Genomic DNA, 19,482 nt, shown 5'->3' on the forward strand with positions numbered 1-19,482 from the left:
TGCCCATCTTGACCCAACAGTGTCATCTCTGTGGGGAATGAGTTACAGGCCCAGAGGCAATTTCAGTTCCATCGACTGTGGTGATAACATCCGAAGGGGTCTTTTTGCAGAAAGGTAGATTCAACCTAGAAGCCAATTTGTGGTCCACATAGTTTCCTACAGCCCCGCTATCAATGTATGCCCTAACGGCGTGCATACGTGATGGCTGCCTTGGTTCAATGAAGACCATTGGTATGATTAGGTGCGAGGTCTGAGTGTCCTTCTTTAGGCTCGGCAAGCGGACCTCTACGCTTGTCGGGCGTGGTCGTTTCCCGAATCAGGCTCTGTTTGATTTCTATCAGCAACTCCGACTACTTTCTTGGATGGTTTTATAGGGCAATCCCGTAGAAAATGTCCTGAGGCCCCACAGTACAGACACAACTGCATCGGTCGTCTCCTTTCTCTTTCTTTTTGAGTTAAGGGTCCCTTAACCCCCCCGATCTGCATTGGTTCTGATGCATCTGTTCCTTTGGGAGTAACATTGGGTTTAACCAATAGCCGATTCTCAAACTTAGCTCGATCATCTTTTCTATTCTGAAGTCGGTGGTCTAGCTGGACCACTAAGTCTATACATTCTGCGCAATCCTGAGGTGGGTTCACAACTTGGGCCAAAACATCTTTGAGTTCACCCCGAAGTCCACAATGAAATAATGTAATTCGCTTAACCTCTGGTCATCCGGTTTCCACCACCAACCTATTGAAGGTTGCGATATAAGTTAGCAGGTCCTGGTTTCCTTGTCGTAGGGATAGAAGTTCGTTATCCAGGGCCTGTCCCTGTGAATATCTGGCGAATAGACTCGGGGTTTTCAGGGTTTTCAATTGAGCATGGAAAGACTGTCCATGCTCAATTGAAAACCCTGAAAATCCCGAAGAAGAGGGTCATCCTGGTTGACTAATGGAATTGACCAATCCGCTGCGCTGCCACTAAGGTATGATAGTACAAAGGCTACTTTGGCTTGGTCGTTTCGAAAAGCCCCTGGTCTGCCTAAAAAGTGCAAGCGGCATTGGTTCATGAACACGGAGAACCTTTTCGGGTCCCCAGCAAAGCGTTCAGGTGGAGCTAAAGGAATGCTCCCTGGTAGAACCACTTGCACAGGGCTGCTCGATGAAACGGGGGTTGAATTCCCCCCAAGTCCAGGTATTGGTGTTTGCCCGGCTTGGTTTTGCAGCAGTTGTCTGGCAAGATCATCAGTGCGCTCCTTTGACACAATCAGTTCTCTCCTGAGGGCATTAGTTTCTTGGCGCGCGGAATGCACTTCTGCCCTATGTTCTCCTAACAATTGGGCTAGTTGGTCAGTTTCTGAGGTCTCCATTATGCCCGGGTGGGGATTTGTAGATAGGCTTCGTGTTCTGTTACGCTCACCTGGTTCCCACAGGGGCATCGATCTGACCCGGACAGCTGCGGTCTCCACCAACGTGATGCGTAGTGAAGAGATGACAGTCTGGACTGGCCCACCTAATCTTGTCTGCTGAACTCGTAGAAGTATTCTCCTGCAAGTGGAGAAAGGGATTTAGCCACCCGTGGACTTTAGTGATGGACCCCCCAACTGTTCTCGTTCTCCCCACTAATCACCTCCGATATCACCTCCGATATCCCCTCTTGGTAACCTCACCGTATGTTTTTAAATGATGAGCTCTCCATCCTGCATGGCATGCAGGGGCGTGTAGATACCAGTTACTTCACTGGTTTGAAGATACTGGAGGAGTTCCGGAGGAATATTGACTCCAGTATCTATAAAGATCAAAGAGTTCAATATGTCCGATGTTCACTCTTGTTCCATTCCCTCGTTAGGTTGCAGCTGGGTCCAAAAGAATATTGCCTGGAGGCAGCTGATGGTGTTCAGGTAAGAGTCTGTATTACCAAACACTGTCTGGTAAAAGTTGCATGAGTTTAACTTGCTGTTTTCTCTCCCTTTATAGGTGCGGCATAGAAAGATGTGGCGAATTAAAGGATAATACCTCCGGTGTTAAAGGAGGTAAGCCTATGGTGGCAAAGAGATTGTCTTTGTCGGTTTTCTCGGCTCACCTTGTTATTCCTTTTGTTTTCCGCCCAGGTGCTGCGTTTTGACACAGAAAATGATGGAGGCAGCGCCGAGTTGAAAGATGCGGTGGACTGGTGAGTATAATGCGGCGCTGCTGCTGGCGAAGCGAAGTGTGCTGAAATAATGTCATTTCCAGGCTCGGAGATGTGCTGGGTCCGGAATCAGGTAAGGAATCAAATAATGTCCGTGATCTAACCTCTTCTAATCTCTTTTCCTTTTGTCTAGAAGCTCCGTATTCGAGGCAGGCGTGGCAGAAGACTGGATGCTGACTTGCAGACACGATGAGTGTTACGCTGCTGGATGCAGAATAACACGAAGCATGAGCAGCTGTTCGGGCGTGGTTTAAATAGCCTGCAAAGTAGTCCCAGGTAAGATTTTCCCCAGAACCACACCCGAGTAAAAAATAGTCCCTGTAATAAAATAGTCCCATCCAGGCCTCACATTGGCTTGGACTCATTTGCAGCATGGTCTGCATAAGGTAAGTAAAGTCTATGAGCCTGGTGCCTATGGCGCCAGGACTGATTTCTATGATGAGCCTGGCGCCTAAGGTGCCAAGACTGAATCCAAACAGCCCCCAGCAGGGGCTGTTGGGGTTTTAATGAGTATCTGGATGCCTACTCCCGGGGCTGATGGACTCGATCCGGATGCCTGGGGGTAGGCATCATGACAGACCAGCCAGACACGAAGATGTACCACCGCCTGATGTCATCCAGAACCTGAGGATGCCATAACTTTTCCTGATAAGAAACTACAGATCCGAGGCCATACCCAGCCAACTAATTGACACATAGCCCTAAAACACTGATTGATGGAAAGGAGGAAGGGTGAATCTTGGGACACTAGGCACCTGGGTGTCTATTCTGCATGCTGCTAATTAAAGTTAAGATTTATGTTTAGGGGTGTAACTTGCCCAATCATGATAGACCATGTAATCTAGGCTCCTATAGACACTGTAACCAATGAGACGTCATACTTGTAGTGACATCAATCACATGTGTTGTAGAGGGATGGGCATAGACGCCCACCTGACAAGAGTTATCCAATCCAATTGCTTTATTTCCATATACAGATATAACACCTATACTTAAGTTACCTTTCCTAACCAATTGTGCTGCATGATGACTTTTTATGGAAGTAGACGTCAATGATGACGAAGTTTGCCCATAAAAGAGGCTGTTGTACTGAAGTTCGAGGAAATCGGGGTGAGGCAGGAGTTTGTGATGCTGCTGATCTCCATATTCTGATGTATGTATCATTAAACGGACTTCCCTTTGCCAATTTACCTGAGTCCTGATTATTGAACCTTGCTGGAGTATGTGAATCCCGCACTCTGTCCTTGCATGGTGCAGCTATCTTGTATTACTAGTTTTTGAGGGTGAGTACTGACCAATGGGCCCGTCAGTAATTTCCTCTCCTCGTCAACACTACTATACCTAGTGCACAAGTGCAAAGTGAAGACATTATTCGTGAGAACATAAAGAAAAGTACCCTTTCACCTCCAGGCATTAAGTTCTATTATCCTGAAGATCAGAAGAAACAGGTGGGATGATGGCTATTCTGTGCACCAGCAGGAGATTGTCATTTGATGACCTGGAGTGTGGATGAACATATAAAAAATGCTGGTCACCTGAGGAGAGTGACAAAGATATGGGTCCCAAAGAAAAGAAAATATGACAAAATGATAGAAGAGGAAGATGGAATTGGAGAATAGGAGGCAAAGAGTTTGGTCGAGAATTCGACCAGAGGGGGGAATGTAGAGGAGCAGGTGGACACCTTCTGCCTGGTCTCAGCCCCTTTGCACCATCCCATTGGAGTGACAGACGAAGAGCTACAATTGGGAACCCATGCATGAATCCTTGCAACATTCCTGTACCGCATCGAGTATATGAGAGACAATATGCACTCAGGCAACCATTTAGAATGTACCTACAAGCTGACCTAGTCAAGGGATGCTACCAAGAAGGATTGCCTTCACCGAGCTGTCGAGATGCAGCCATGGACAGAATGGATGTACATTAAAACCAAGTCTGAAGACAGCAAAAGAAGGTCATAATGAACATAGATTTTTATTTTTATTGTTTATTGAATATAGCTGAAAAATCAACTTTTTCAATATTTAACATGTTCATAAACATTTTCCAAATTACAAACATGTGTTACGCTCACCTGACTCCCACGGAGGCGCTGGCCTGGTTTGCGCTGCTGTGACCTCTTCTAAGGTGATGCGCAGGGTTCGGAAGACGGACTGGACCGGGCCCCCAAATCTGGCTTGTCTGGCTCGCAGAAGTATCCTTCTGTGGGCGAAAATAGGGGATTAACAGTCTGCGGGGTAATGCAATCGGCCTCCCACTTTCCCCTCTCACCCTCCTCGAAACCCTTCTGTGATTTCTCATAGCGTCTCACCTTAGGGTCTGGAAGAACGAGCTCTCCATCCTGCTTCTGATGCAGGGGCGCGTTGGTATCCAGTTACTTCACTGGATTTTCGGATTGGTGAGAACCAAACTTGCTTGGCTTCCAGGTAAGTTTTTTGATAAGAGGTTCCCCTTGTGTCCATGCATTAATGTACTAATGCTAGTGTCTTTTTCCCCATAGGGGCCGGGGTACGGAATGCCGGGGAACAGGCACCGACCCGAGATGAGAGGTGAAATCCTTGTAGAAATCAGGTAAGTCTTTAATGAGGGTTTTTTGGTAATGTCTTTTCATTCGCTCATTAACGCTGATGTCCTTTTTTCCCCTTAGGGGCCGGGGTCTGGAAATTCCAGGATGCGGCGCGGACCCGAAATGAAGAGGGAATGAATCAACAGGTAAGTCTTAACATGGAGATTTAGCTTTCCTTATTCCCTTCTCTCTCCCACCTTTTGTTCTGGTCTTTTTCTCCCTAGGCGCTGGGGCGTGACTGCGAATCCGGATGATCGCTGCTGAACATGGAGGCGCCCTGTAAAGGTGAGTGGAATGCGGTGCTGCAGCGATCGACGCGATGAGCTTTTAAATTAAAGTCTTCCTTTTCAGGATTGTCGGCGAGATGTCTCCAGGATGCGGATTTAGCAGGTAAGGACTTTTCCTTCTTCTGTTCTCTTCTTCTCTTCCTTTGCAGGTGATCCAGGATGCTGGCAGGCGTGGCAGAAGTCAGGATGCAGGAGCAGACATGGTGAGCGTCCAGCTGCTAGATGCAGAACAACGCAAAGCACGTGTGGCTGTTCGGGTGGGGTTTAAATAGCCTTGGAAGAAGTTCCAGGTATGTATCCTTCCTCCAATCAGGTATGTATCCTTCCCCGACCACGCCCGGATGGTAAATTAGTCCCACAGGTAAAGTAGTTCCTTTCAGGCCTCAAGGAGGCCGGGATCCTGCAGCATGGTCTGCATCAGGTAAGTGCACCCAAGCACTCCCATAATAAGCCTGGCGCCTATGGCGCCAGGGCTGATGTCTTTTATGAGCCTGGCGCCATAGGTGCCAGGACACTGTCCAAAGGGCCCCTATATGGGGTTGCTGGGTCCTTCCTTGGGGACTGGATGTCCGCTTTCGGGGACGTAGGGCTTGAACCGGCTCCCCGGGAGCGTACATCATGACAGCACTCCCCCCCAAGGCCCCTCCCAAGGTTGTTCCCTCCGGGGGTTTTGGTTTTTCTGGGAAGAGTCGGTGGAATTTCCTGACTAATCGAGGTGCATCGACATGGTCGCTGGGTTCCCACGACCTCTCCTGAGGTCCGTACCCCTTCCAATCAATTAGGTAGAACAGTTTTGACCTAAACATTTTTGAGTGTAAAATGTTCTTCACTTTGAATTCGGGCTCCCCATCTATTAGAATAGGTTCTGGAGGTTTGAGTAGTCGGGTTCCGGGTACCACTGGTTTCAGAAGTGACACATGAAAAACAGGGTGAATTCGCATACTAGCTGGTAAATCAAGTTTAATTATTGCCGTAATAGAATAAGGTCCCAGATATTTTGGGTTAAAAGTTCGAGGCCCTTTGAGTGGTAAATGTCTGGTAGCTAACCACACTTGATCCCCAATCTGATACGGAGGTGCTTCACTCCGATGTAGATCAGCATTCTCCTTGTATTTTCTCTTGGCTTGTTGTAAATGCGTAGTTGCCTCTTTGAAGGCTTGGGTAATTGTAGAATGCAGATGTTCTACTGCAGGCATTCCGAGGTTCTGAGGTGAGTCAAGGTTTGAGGTTCGAGGGTGATGCCCAAACAAAGTATAAAAAGGACTGTGGCCAGTTCCAGAGTGTACCGAATTATTATATGCGTATTCGGCTATCCAAAGAATGTCTTTCCAGTTGCTTTCAGATTGCTGTAACATACACCGTAAGTACTGTTCAAGGGTCTGATTTGTCCTCTCGGTCTGACCATCGGTCTGAGGGTGGTGACTGGTCGATAATCTTACGTCGATCTGCGCCATTCGACAACATTTGCGCCAGAAGTGTGAAATGAATTGGCTTCCCCGGTCAGAGATTAGTATAGATGGGAATCCATGTAGCCGAACAATATTTTCGAGGAATTCTTTGGCTAGGACAGAAGCTGAAGGTAAACCTTTCAAAGGAATAAAGTGGGCCATTTTGGAAAACAAATCCACAATTACCAGAATAGTATTGTACCCCGAACAAGGAGGCAGGTCCGTAATAAAATCCATTGATAGGGTGTGCCAGGATGCTGGTGGTATGTCTAGAGGTTGAAGGAGACCGGCTGGTCTTTTCTTTTAACTTTTATTTTGGGCGCAAACACCACAGGACATCACAAAAGATTTAACATATTTTCGCCAAGAGGGCCACCAAAATTGTCGTTTCATCTTTTCCTCTGTCTTGGCAATACCGGGGTGTCCCTCTATTAATGTATCATGATAACCGGAAATAACTAGTTTGTGTAATTCCTTATGTGGCAGGAATAAGCGTCCTTGCAAATAAGGTAAACCATTATCTATGGTAAAGTCTGATCCCTTTTGTATCCAATCCTGTAAGGTTGTAGGGTCCAGGAGTTGTTTCACTCTGGCTTGAATGTCTTCAAGCGTCTGTAATGTAGTCATGCCTAGAATCCTCTGTTTGGGAATTATTGGTACTGGTTCTGAGTTTGTATCAGATTCTCCCATTCCAATTCGGGATAAGGCGTCTGCTTTGCCATTCTTGCAGCCAGGTCGATAGGTAATCACGAAATCAAATTCAGCGAAAAACAAAGCCCATCGGAGCTGCCGTGATGACTGAGCCTTGGCGGTTTTCAAATACTGTAAATTCCGGTGATCAGTGATCACTGTGATGGTATGTCGAGCGCCAAGCAGATAATGCCACCAGGCTTTAAAAGCGGACTTAATGGCTAACAGTTCTTTGTTCGTGATTGCATAATTAACCTCGGGCGCCGAGAATTTTCTGGACCAAAATGCTACGGGATGCAGTTGGTTGGTTTCGGGATCTCTTTGGGACAGGACAGCTCCCATGGCTAGGCTGGATGCGTCAGTCTCGACGACATAAGGGAGATCTGGACGCGGGTGTTTCAATATAGGTGCGGAGGTAAACTTAGCTTTTAAATCCTGAAAGGCCTGCTCGGCTTCTTCAGACCATTGAAAACGTTAATTTTTCCTCAAGAGTGCAGTAATGGGTTGTAACACGCGTGAAAATTCCGGGATAAACCTGCGATAGAAATTGGCAAAGCCGAGCATGCTTTGAACCCCTTTTACAGAGCTAGGTGATGGCCATTTGAGGAAGGCATCCACTTTTCTTGAGTCCATTCGGACTCCTTTGGGTGTCAGGATGAAACCTAGAAACTCGACTTCTGTGGTATGGAAAACACATTTCTCCAATTTAGCAAATAGTTTGTGTTGGCGCAGTTTTTCAAGTACTGCCCTGACGTCTTTTCTGTGATCAGATTCCGAAGAGGAGTACACCAAAATGTCATCGATATACGACAACACAAACATCGATGAGTTCCCGAAGGACATCATTCATGAAGTATTGGAAGGCAGCCGGCGCGTTACACAATCCGAAAGGCATCACCTGGTACTCGAATAATCCGTATTTAGTACGGAATGCAGTTTTCCATTCGTCGCCTTCTTTAACTTGTACCAGATGATAAGCCCCCCGGAGATCTAACTTGGTGTATATGCAAGCGTCCTTCACCTGGTCAAGGAGTTCAGGGATCAGAGGCAGAATATAACAGTTTTTAACCGTTATCTGGTTCAATGCGCGGTAATCGATACAAGTTCTAAGGTCGCCTTCTTTTTTGGGCACGAAGAACAAAGCCGAGGATGCCGGGGACTTTGACGGGCGAATAAAACCATTAGCTAGGTATTGATCCAAATATTGTCTCAAATGCAGATTCTCAGGTTCGGTAAGGGCATAAATCCTGCTACAAGGGGGTTGTGCACCGGGCACCAGATCGATTTGGCAATCGTACGATCTGTGAGGAGGTAACGTGTTGGCCTGTTCCTTTTGGAAGACGTCCTGAAAGTCTTGGTATTCCGGAGGTAGTTGCATGGAGGCAGAGGTTACAGATGCTAGATTAATCTTCAGGTTTTCTGGGTAGCAGGTTTGTGTACAATCCGGGAAGGTTATTCTCTTAGCTCGCCAATCAATTCGAGGATTATGTGTCTCTAACCAAGGGATTCCAAGAATAACCTGAAACTGTGGAGCCTTGATTAGATCAAACACAACACCCTCCCGATGGCCGTCGGGACCAATAAGAGTCACCTCAGTAGTGGAATGTGTTACCGGTCCAGTGGCAATTTCAGTTCCATCGACTGTGGTGATGACATCTTTGCTGGTTTTAGGACAGAGAGGGAGGTTAATCCTAGAGACCAATTCACGATCCACATAGTTTCCAATAGCCCCACTATCGATGTATGCCTTTATTGCATGCAACCGCTTAGGCTGTTCTGGATCTACGAGAACCATTGGCACAATGAAATGCGAGGTCTGAGAGTTAGTTTTCAAGCTCGGCAAGCGGACCCCTACACTTGTCGGGCGGAGTCGTTTCCCGAAACAGAGTCTTCATGGTTTTTATCAGCGGCTCCTACCGCCTTTCGGGGCGGTTTTGCCGGACAATCTCGTAGAAAGTGTCCAGAATTCCCACAATAAAGACATAATTTTAACTGCCGCCTCCTTTCACGTTCCTTTTGAGTTAAGGGTCCTTTAACCCCTCCAATTTGCATAGGCTCAGAGACATCAACTCCCTTGGGATTAGCATGGGTCTTGACCAACACCTGGGTCTCAAACCTGGACCGATCTGCTTTTCTGTTTTGAAGTCTGTGATCCAATTGGACCACTAAGTCTATATACTCTGTGCATTCTTGGGGCGGATTTACAACTTGGGCCAAGACATCTTTAAGTTCTCCGCGAAGGCCTCGATAAAACAACGTGACTCTTTTATCCTCTGGCCATCCCGTTTCCACAATTAGTCTATTAAAGTTTGCAATATAGGATAGGAGGTCCTGATTGCCCTGTCGCAGGGATAGAAGTTCGTCATCCAGAGCCTGCCCCTGAGAGTGTTGAGCAAATAACCTTTCCATGCTTGCTTGAAACCTTTGAAAATCACGGAGAATCGGGTCATCTTGAGTAACCAGTGGAACTGACCAATCGGCAGCGCAGCCGCTGAGATATGACAATACAAAGGCTACCTTGGTCTGATCATTAGGGAAGGCCCCAGGTCTGCATAGGAAGTTCAAACGACACTGATTCATGAATACGGCGAATCGTTTGGGGTCCCCAGCAAAGCATTCGGGTGGGGCCAGCGGCATGTTTCCAAGTAGATTAATCTGCACAGGGTTACTGGAAACCACAGGAGCGGGGTTCCCTCCGGAACCGGGTAGAGGAGTTTGCCCAGCTTGACCTTGCAAAAGCTGTCTGGCCAGGTCATCAGTTATTTCCTTTGATATTATTAATTCCCTCCTAAGGGCTTAGTCTCTTGACGAGCGGCATGTACTTCGGCCCGTAATTCCCCCAGTAATTGGGCCAACTGATCAGTCTCAGAACTTTCCATAGCGCCTGGGTGGGAATTTGTAGGAAGGCTTCACGTTCTGTTACGCTCACCTGACTCCCACGGAGGCGCTGGCCTGGTTCGCGCTGCTGTGACCTCTTCTAAGGTGATGCGCAGGGTTCGGAAGACAGACTGGACCGGGCCCCCAAATCTGGCTTGTCTGGCTCACAGAAGTATCCTTCTGTGGGCGAAAATAGGGGATTAACAGTCTGCGGGGTAATGCAATCGGCCTCCCACTTTCCCCTCTCACCCTCCTAGAAACCCTTCTGTGATTTCTCGTAGCGTCTCACCTTAGGGTCTGTAAGGACGAGCTCTCCATCCTGCTTCTGATGCAGGGGCGCGTTGGTATCCAGTTACTTCACTGGATTTTTGGATTGGTGAGAACCAATCTTGCTTGGCTTCCAGGTAAGTTTTTTGATAAGAGGTTCCCCTTGTGTCCATGCATTAATGTACTAGTGCTAGTGTCTTTTTCCCCATAGGGGCCGGGGTACGGAATGCCGGGGAACAGGCACCGACCCGAGATGAGAGGTGAAATCCTTGTAGAAATCAGGTAAGTCTTTAATGAGCTTTTTTTGGTAATGTCTTTTCATTCGCTCATTAACGCTGATGTCCTTTTTTCCCCTTAGGGGCCGGGGTCCGGAAATGCCAGGATGCGGCGCGGACCCGAAATGAAGAGGGAATGAATCAACAGGTAAGTCTTAACATGGAGATTTAGCTTTCCTTATTCCCTTCTCTCTCCCACCTTTTGTTCTGGTATTTTTCTCCCTAGGCGCTGGGGCGTGACTGCGAATCCGGATGATCGCTGCTGAACATGGAGGCGCCCTGTAAAGGTGAGTGGAATGCGGCGCTGCAGCGATCGACGTGATGAGCTTTTAAATTAAAGTCTTCCTTTTCAGGATTGTCGGCGAGATGTCTCCGGGATGCGGATTTAGCAGGTAAGGACGTTTCCTTCTTCTGTTCTCTTCTTCTCTTCCTTTGCAGGTGATCCAGGATGCTGGCAGGCGTGGCAGAAGTCAGGATGCAGGAGCAGACACGGTGAGCGTCCAGCTGCTAGATGCAGAACAACGCGAAGCACGTGTGGCTGTTCGGGTGGGGTTTTAATAGCCTTGGAAGAAGTTCCAGGTATGTATCCTTCCTCCAATCAGGTATGTATCCTTCCCCGACCACGCCCGGATGGTAAATTAGTCCCACAGGTAAAGTAGTTCCTTTCAGGCCTCAAGGAGGCTGGGATCCTGCAGCATGGTCTGCATCAGGTAAGTGCACCCAAGCACTCCCATAATAAGCCTGGCGCCTATGGCGCCAGGACTGATGTCTTTTATGAGCCTGGCGCCATAGGCGCCACGACACTGTCCAAATGGCCCCTATATGGGGTTGCTGGGTCCTTCCTTGGGGACTGGATGTCCGCTTTCGGGGACGCAGGGCGTGAACCGGCTCCCCGGGAGCGGGCATCATGACAACATGACACATAATAAACAAACAGTAAGATTACTTTAACATAAACTATCTCATTGTAACAATAAAAGGAAAAAAGCTGTGAGATTGCAAACAGGATCAAAAAACAAACACGAAATAATTCCATCTGATAACTATTAGAACAATCGAACTACCACTCACTTGAAAAGGACAAAGAGTAATTCAATGCAAGATTGAGATTCCGGATGGATTATCCAATAGATAATATACCCGGAAAGTTCTTATATTTTTGATCCCAAACAAGAGACAAAATTCATATTCAATTTGAGCACAGCCAAAAAGTTATGAATAGCAATCTGAATGCTGGTTGAGCTAGTTGAAAGCAACACAGACCATTGAGTGTCAGCAGGTATCGCACTAATATAGGACATGTGCGACTCAAAATATTTGTTTCTCTGAACCTCTACTGCTGGACATGTAGCTACAATATGTTTAAGAGTTTCCTTAACAGCCACATTTTGACAGAAGGAACAATAATTTTCAATCGAAGACAAGAGTTTTCTTCTGACCAAAATGTCATGCATAGGGAACAGATTGAAACGAAGACGTAAAATAGTTGTTCTTACTTGAGGTGAAGGAGACTGATTTAAATAAGAGGCCAATGAATATATAAGAACCTATGCTGAAACGATATGAAAATATTTAAGAATGATGATGTAACTGAAGTACTAAGAGAAACATTTACCCCACGATACAGTAATCATGAACATAAAGCAGAATGAAGTGACTCACTGGTCAATAACTTTAAATATGCCATAACGCAAGGTAGAAAGAGCATATAGAAGCTTGCTTATAAGAGGTATATATTCAACGTTTAGGACAACCATTAGAAGAAGATGCACGGCGGCTTATGTCAATCAACCCAGCTAATAGAGGAGTACATTGGCCTGGAACCAAGGGTGCTATTTTGAGAGATGAAGGCAAAGTGTGAAGGGAGTCTAACGAGCAGACCATGTACAAAGGAGATCATTCTCAAGATTAGGAGGAATAAGAACATTTAAGCATGCCAAGTAGTGGACAATTAAAAGTGTATAAAGTTTATATGGGCTAGAGTGAGCAAGTCCCTAAAGGCCAGGAGGAGCAACTGCACCCAGTATAATTGAATCAAATAGTGTTAAATACACGGTCGAAATTGACAAATTTGTGGTCTCTTAATACATGATGAAGAGCTTGCAAACAAGGGCTAATAATAGGCTTGAAACTAAGATAACAGTTTGCCTACACTGCCTTGAATGTTCCGAGACAGTGCAGACTGGCAAAGTCAGTCTTCAAACAGAAGACACTGGCATGAGGCATACCGATGACAGAGGGTAGACCAATTGGGAAAACAAGGGGAGAGCTGACGTAACTTCAAGCACCTGGGTTTTGTTTCTATATACGTGCTGCTAGCGAGCGAATGTCCAAGGCTCGATTTGGGTCGCCAACCAAACAGAAAAGTCTGCCATGCACTTTTTCATACAATGTTACAAAGTATTAGTCCACTGCCATATTCTCTGTTGTAATCAGTATTATACACATTTAGAAGTAGTTCAGGGCATGCCCTTCAGACAAAGGACTGCCAATGAGAGACTAATACTCATGCATTCTATATGTAGACATGTTCCCCTAATCCAATCGCACCCCTCGATGGGTTTTTGTGATATGCTACGTATGATGACATCATAGATGACACATCTAGCCTTATATAAACTAAGTATAATCAAGAAGATATTGTGATCCTACATGAATCAGTTTGATGATTGATGATTAACCCTGCTTTTCTTCATTGAAACAAAGCAGTATTTTACGATCTTCTTTGAGCCAGTCCGGTTATTTGGTCTGAGACATTTTATTGGTAATTCCATCTAGCACAAAGACACTTCATGGTGCTAGAGCACGCCTTGTCTGCAAGAAGTGCGAAGAGTGGACAGGAAGTTTGAGAGCCCTAGTAAAAACCAATATGGTAAGACCCCTCTATGCCCTGAACTGTACTTCTGGGCTACTCTAACTCTGCCCTCATTCATCTGTCTGCCCACATCAAATTGTCTCCATTAATCTTCACCGAAGTGTGAGATGCTCATTTTCTTAACATGGCTGTCTATGAAGGACTGTTCTTTAGAGGAAGGTCTCTCTTCTTCTTCAGAGGATCAACAAGAAGCTTTCTGTGCTGAACACAACATAGTTGGTTTTTGTGTGTGGGTACACCAAGGCTAGATGGCTACTATACACCAAACCCTCTCAAGCATGAGTCACTGCTCAAAACGCTGACAATAATATGGCATCCAGTACTTGTGGCTGCATAATTGTGTATTCTCAGTAGCCACCATGTCATAATCATACCTGCCTTATATTTAGATATTAATAACTACCACAAGGCTGCCTGGCTTGCACAATTAAGATACTTTGAACCAGACATGCAGACAGTTAAAAAGACAACTCTGCCTGTTAGAACTTTTTGTTCCAGCAGCTGTGTTCAAGAATGCACATGTGAGTGTTTAACCTGCTCTACTGCCACTGCAGGGCAGCTGCTGTGGAAATCAGGGGAAAGTCACAGCAAGGGTCATGGGTGATTATACTTTTGCATTTTTGCTTGGACCATTATGAAAGTGGGATCTGATTAGCAGATCCGTCTATCAGAAACAGTATTGTCTGCATCATTGTATTATTAAAAATCAAAAAAGCTGCAGATATTCCAACCTCAACAGATGGCATTCTATTATGTACTAGTCGTTCTCTTCCTCGTCATAGTTCTCATGCCCACATCCCCATCCCTGCAGATATCGAATGTCCTGTATCCTTTAGTATAGTAACAGGAGAACTGTGGGTAAATCATGTCTTCAATACTCCCAAACGGGGCACCGGGGGAGGTGGGTTAAAAACAGGAGAAGAGGCTTTATCTTTAGAAGAAAGTCTGAGGAGTAGGCAAACTTCCTTTGTGAGTAAGTACTACGACTGGGCAGTGAGCAAACAACCAGACAGTAAAACTCATGCAGATACCTCAGTGATATATGACACACTCAATAACTATGTGTGCATTTTCAAAAGTGACTCATATTCATAACTCATAACCCTTAGCTGAAAAGGTGTTCAGATCACTGGTGTAACAGGGGTCCCCACACATGTCTTGGGAGGGGTCCCCTCAGACTAAAGAAATGTATATTTTTATTGAAGTCCCTCTGCCTTCATAAAGAAATGATTTCTTTTAAAGCATAACAGAAATAATTTCTTTATGAAGGCAGAGCGACTAGAAAAATATATTATTTCTTTATGAAGTCCGAGGGCTCCCCCATCCCAAGACATGGAAGCCTACAGGCCGGAGGCCTCCATGTCATGGGGCAGGGGCAGCCCTATTACTTAAAAAAGAAATTGTTTCTGTTTGAAGTCACTCTACCTTCATAAAGAAATTATTTCTGTTCTGGTTCGGACCCTTAACGGAAATAATTTCTTTAAGAAGTCAGAGTGACTTCAAAAAGAAAACATATTTTTTTGAAGTAATGGGGCTCCCCTCCACCCCATTACACGGAGGCCTCCAGATCCTCTGCAGATGACAGGAACAAGTATTCCTGGCTGCTGCAGGGTGCTGAAGGTCTTGTTCCCTGGACCAACTGATTAAAGGTAAGAAAATGTATTTTCTTTAAATGTGTGTGTATGCATGCAAGTGTGTGTGCATATATATCTATGTAATGTAATGTGCATTAAGGAGTGAGTGCATGATGCGGCCTGGGTATGCCTGTGTGAAAGGGTGCACACTTAAATGTATGGGGGGTTGTGTGTGCGTGTATGTGTATGGTGAACGGTGTGTGTGCTTGTGTTCAGGGGCTCAACAAAACCTACATTTTGGGGGGCTAACCCTTCTAATGTTGGGAGAGGTGCTAACTTCACAGGCGGTCGGGGAGGGGTAAACGTATTTGTGTGGGGGCATCTAACTTCTTTACGCATTCTAATGATACTATTCTAGTGCAGCAATGTTACAAGCAGTTATCTCTCATTTAAGTCTGAAAGCACCCACTAATGGGCTGCTGTGAGAATGAGCGGTATCCTGTCCCTTCTCTACCCTTCCATTCACTCCCCTGGCATGCAAGTACTAAACCCACATCATGATTTCAACTGCCTAAAAACGAATAGTAAAATGTTTCACATTAGTAATTGCCGGGCCTTTGTTAACGTTGAGACACAGGCACCGTTTAACATCTGTGTCCTGGTCTGTCCGGCAATGGCTTTGTAGGTCAGCCAGGTGAACATAGCTCAAACCAAAATTTCAGGGTGTGGGGGAGAGGACTGGAGCCCAGTCAGATCAATGGTGGTGTGCCACTGCTTGTGTTTAATGCCATGATTACTCATTGGTAATCTTCATTACTCATAGCCCCATTCTTCCTCGTCCTAGTACTTTGCCTCATACACAAGTACTGGGATGAGGTAGCAGGACATGGAGGTAATGCCTGGCTTAGTTACCTGTAATCTTCATTACTCCAAGCACCACTCTTCCTCATCCTAGTACTTACCTATGAGGCAAGGTGCCTCAATACGTCCGCAGTGGCACAAGGAAGAGGGTTGTGGAGGTAATTCTGTACCGATGTGCTTATTTTGGGGTTTGGGGCATGGGTTTGGAGGGAGAGGGGATGTGTGGGGGTGGGGCTTGTGCTATAAATCGTAATGGTAATCCATCGTCAGGCTAAGCAGGCATGATATGTGGTATTAGTGGCTAGAGAGGGATTTTGGTGCAGCCAGTCTAGTCATTTCTTAGTTTGGCTAGACTTGTTTTAACTGGGCATCTCTGATAAAACAGTCCTGCTAAATGTAATTATCTGGGTAGACTGGCATTTGGGTGCTCTAGCCGTTTCTTACATTGTATATTTTTCTGGGCATCTGTGCTAAAACAACCATGATAAGGGTTATTGCTTCGACTGGCATTTTGGTGCAATGTCTAGGTATATCTAAATGTCGTCTGGCATGCTTTACTGCAATATGTAATTGTGTGTCTAGACTGGGTCTATAATGTGCAGCCAGCTGGACATGCTTTCATTGTGGCATGGCATTTTTAAAAGCAAAGCATTCAATTAAAGCATTCATATTCCTGTGCACTGTTGGTGACTTGCAATTATTGGATTTTTGGACCGGTGTTACCCTACAAAAGAATTGCAATTTTTTTCTCAGGGTGTGTGATATATATATGCTTCTCCTACTACAGTGTGAGGGGAAGCCATGAAGCAGCACGTGTGTGCGTATAGCGCAAGCGTGATAATCTAGGCCGGCCCAAAGTGAGGTGTGACCCGTGATTTGTTTTTCGAGGGGCCCCTTAGCATGGCTCGCAGGTGGGGGGGGGGGGTGCGGTGGGGGGAGGCACATTTTGTGTTAGGCCACGGTTTCAAATGTAGTTCAGATGGAAGCATTAGGGCACTGACACATGCACTTTCTTGGAAGAGGACACTCACTGTCACGACATCTGGGCGACCTCCATGAAAACAGACTCACTCCACTGAGAAAATAAAATCCCACTGGAAAACGTGCCTGTACTTTACTTATAAGGATTTAAGATGTCATCTAGGCTCAAAATTGTAACGAATTATGCAGGCTTGGCATGTCAATCTTGTGCTGTCATCTCTTTCAGCCAGGCTACATCTTTGAGAGCAAATGGATGTGCCGAGCTTGCTCTGTGCGCTATGGACAGGCTGCGTCTAATTAATTGTCGGATGATTTAAAGCGGGTAATGATCCGTTGGGTGGTGCAAACGCCCTCCTCTGTGCACATGAGGAATTCACTCGTTACACACGCACACTTGCATGCGTGTTCGTGCGCAAAATACGTTACTCAGATTCGATCATGTAGCTCATTTAAAGTGGTGGGATCTGTTCTACCTGTAAACAAGGCTGCCTATCACGTCTTCCAATCATCGTTTCTAGTGTGAAAAGCTAAGCGCTGGGAAAGGAGAAGCCCCAGGCAGCGAGGTTAACATGTGACAGCTTATATGGTGTCTGATCAGGGCCCTGAGGGGACGTGGGGGGTTGACCAGACAGGTAAACGTTTCCCATTCAAGCAATTTATAGCACGATGGATGGTGTAACATAAAACAAAGCATGAGACTCCCTTTAACTCCCCCTCGCGCCCGCCCAATAGTCCCCATATATGGGGGCAAGTGAATTCCTCTGCATGGGGTTTACAGCGCACCACGCCCCCTCTCCATAAAACGGTGACAAACAAGATGGCGTGAACGGCCCGAGCGCTCTGCTCCCAGCCTTGCACTTGCAGACACTTGTGATATTCTTTTGCCTCTCGAGTGGCAGGCGTCTGTTATGTGGCACGATCTTAAAATCCGCCACCATGGCGGTTTCAAAGCCCATCTGTGTCAACATCATCACATGGGTGTAAAACATCAACCAATGGGGTGTTTCTTTGAACCGAGCAGGTTTAATTGCAGCGAGAAATCAAAGACATGCAGATGAAAGGTGCGTAATCCAGCGGGCACCATTTTCTGCTGTACACGGAGTTTACAGGTGGGGATATTAGCGCCGTTTGAAACTCACTTCAAGTGGATTTGTTGACACTGTAGCAGCGGCCAAGCATAAGCACACACACACACACACACACACACACACACGAACCCAAACGAAGCCCACACGGCAATTGCTCATTACAATGGTCACCGATGTGTATTGACATATCACAATCGAACGGAAATGTCCCGTTTACTGATAATCTTCATTATACAAGTCTCCCCCTTCCCAATTCTTAGTCTATGTACAGGACTGTGACAAGGAAGACGGAGAGGAGTTAATGGCCTAATTCCTTTACTGGCAATCATCATTACTGAGCCTTTTCCAGAATCCCAGGGGCTACTCTTTCTCCCACCTTTACTTGATACGCCTCTTTTCCATTATTTTGCATCAAGATTTGTATGTCACCTCCATAGTCAGGGTCTATGATGCCTGCTAAGACGCCTAGGCCATGTCGCCAGGATCGGACTGACTTAGAGGTGATTCTAGTGTAAGTTCTGGGGGCTGGGGGCTGAGGACTAAGGGCCTCATCACGAGTTGGGCGGTATCCCGACTGGGATACCAACCACCTTTATTTGCATTAGCGCCCACCCATCCAGCATTATTACCGCTGGATCACGGGTTGACCACTAAACGTTACTCCCCATTCCCCATTGGGTTAATTCGATCCAAAGGGGAATTTTTGGTGCAATTATCACATGGTAATACCGCCAGTGGTAATTGCGCCGAAAATTGGCATTTTCCTGTCGTGTTTACCCCCAGCTTTGAGCTACCAAAACCGCAAGCACTGCCACTCCCTGAATGTGCAGGTGACCTACAACCCCAACCTCATCATCACTCACTGATGTGCCCACCACCCTGGTTCTACCCATGACTCCATAGTCCTACGGAACAGCACACTACCAGGATACAATGAGTGGCACAGAGAACAATGGACCTGGATAGTGGGTGAGTAGAAAAGCCAGCAAACATGAGCTGTGGGTCACATGCCTAAATGGGATGGGAGTGCAAATGACCACACACAGGATGGCATGACAAGCGAATGCAAAACCCACACTTAACCACCTCCTGCACTAACATCACAGTACAGACCAAGGAGCATGCACATGTCAGACTTACCTGCATGGAGAAGCAGTAGTACACATACAGGATCAACAAAATCCATCAACATGACTACAGTACCACAATGCAACATGCACCCACCAAAGCAATGCAGACAATGGCCACATTTCCACACTGAACAGCATTGTTGCCAGTGCCACAGCCATGCAGCCATGTGCGGTCAGCCCACAGTTTGTCCCCATTGCCACCACATGCCCAGGGAGGGTCCCTGGGGAACCCAGCATCATGCCCCATGCACATATGCACGTGTGAATACACAGCCATATGACAGCCACCATGTCCGCTGGACATGTCACCAACAGACACCTCACGTAACATATGCTGCAAGGGAACAGGGTGCATGTGAAGCACAAACAATGCATGGCATGAGTGACACT

The sequence above is a fragment of the Ambystoma mexicanum genome, chromosome 6q (assembly GCF_040938575.1).
Source record: "Ambystoma mexicanum isolate Mex_15411 chromosome 6q, UKY_AmexF1_1, whole genome shotgun sequence".
Classification (NCBI taxonomy): domain Eukaryota; kingdom Metazoa; phylum Chordata; class Amphibia; order Caudata; family Ambystomatidae; genus Ambystoma; species Ambystoma mexicanum.